Genomic DNA, 1,127 nt, shown 5'->3' on the forward strand with positions numbered 1-1,127 from the left:
TTGAACCCAGATCGCCAGATCAGAGTCTGGAGTGCTAACCGTTACACCATAAAACCATCCATTTGTATTTACTTGACGCGGCGCTTTTGCTCTCCAATGGAATAACTATCATATACTAAGGTTTTACCGGGATTTGAACCCAGATCGCCAGATTCAGAGTCTGGAGTGCTAACCGTTACACCATAAAACCATCCACTTATATATACTTGACGCAGCTCTTTTGCTCTCTGAAATAATAACTATCATATGCTAAGGTTTTACCGGGATTTGAACCCAGATCGCCATATTTAGAGTCTGGAGTGCTAACCGTTACACCATAAAACCATACGTACCAAATAACTTGACGCGGCGCTTTTGCTCTCCGATAGAATGACTATCATATATCAAGGTTTTACCGGGATTTGAACCCAGATCGTCAGATTCAGAGTCTGGAGTGCTAACCGTTAGACCATAAAACCATGCGTATCAAATAACTTGACGCGGCGATTTTGCTCTCCGATAGAATAACTATCATATACCAAGGTTTTACCGGGATTTGAACCCAGATCGCCAGATTCAGAGTCTGGAGTGCTAATCGTTACACCATAAAACCATCCATTTGTATTTACTTGACGCGGCGCTTTTGCTCTCCGATATAATAACTATCATATACCAAGGTTTTACCGGGATTTGAACCCAGAACGCCAGATTCAGAGTCTGGAGTGCTAACCGCTACACCATAAAACCATCCATTTGTATTTACTTGACGCGGCGATTTTGCTCTCCGATAGAATAGCTATCATATACCAAGGTTTTACCGGGGTTTGAACCCAGATCGCCAGATTCAGAGTCTGGAGTGCTAACCGTTACACCATAAAACCATCCATTTGTATTTACTTGACGCGGCGCTTTTGCTCTCCGATAGAATAACTATCATATACTAAGGTTTTACCGGGATTTGAACTCAGATCGCCAGATTCAGAGTCTGGAGTGCTAACCGTTACACCATAAAACCATCCACTTATATATACTTGACGCAGCTCTTTTGCTCTCTGAAATAATAACTATCATATGCTAAGGTTTTACCGGGATTTGAACCCAGATCGCCAGATTCAGAGTCTGGAGTGCTAACCGTTACACCATAAAAC

At 42.3% G+C, this 1,127-nt stretch overlaps 8 non-coding genes across 8 annotated transcripts; all 8 read right to left on the reverse strand.

Moving 5' to 3' along the window:
• Positions 1 to 118: 118 nt before the first annotated feature.
• Pmar_PMAR017216 lies at positions 119 to 190 on the reverse strand. The gene has a single exon. It is a non-coding gene; the product is annotated as a tRNA-Gln (tRNA).
• Positions 191 to 252: 62 nt separating this feature from the next.
• Pmar_PMAR017217 lies at positions 253 to 324 on the reverse strand. The gene has a single exon. It is a non-coding gene; the product is annotated as a tRNA-OTHER (tRNA).
• A 62-nt stretch (positions 325 to 386) lies between these two features.
• Pmar_PMAR017218 lies at positions 387 to 458 on the reverse strand. The gene has a single exon. It is a non-coding gene; the product is annotated as a tRNA-Gln (tRNA).
• Positions 459 to 520: 62 nt separating this feature from the next.
• On the reverse strand, positions 521 to 592 carry Pmar_PMAR017219. The gene has a single exon. It is a non-coding gene; the product is annotated as a tRNA-Gln (tRNA).
• Positions 593 to 654: 62 nt separating this feature from the next.
• Positions 655 to 726, reverse strand: Pmar_PMAR017220. Its single transcript has one exon. It is a non-coding gene; the product is annotated as a tRNA-Gln (tRNA).
• A 62-nt stretch (positions 727 to 788) lies between these two features.
• On the reverse strand, positions 789 to 860 carry Pmar_PMAR017221. The gene has a single exon. It is a non-coding gene; the product is annotated as a tRNA-Gln (tRNA).
• Positions 861 to 922: 62 nt separating this feature from the next.
• On the reverse strand, positions 923 to 994 carry Pmar_PMAR017222. Its single transcript has one exon. It is a non-coding gene; the product is annotated as a tRNA-Gln (tRNA).
• A 63-nt stretch (positions 995 to 1,057) lies between these two features.
• Pmar_PMAR017223 lies at positions 1,058 to 1,127 on the reverse strand. The gene has a single exon. It is a non-coding gene; the product is annotated as a tRNA-Gln (tRNA).

This window comes from Perkinsus marinus (genome assembly GCF_000006405.1).
Source record: "Perkinsus marinus ATCC 50983 genomic scaffold scf_1104296956014, whole genome shotgun sequence".
In the NCBI taxonomy this organism is placed as follows: domain Eukaryota; phylum Perkinsozoa; order Perkinsida; family Perkinsidae; genus Perkinsus; species Perkinsus marinus.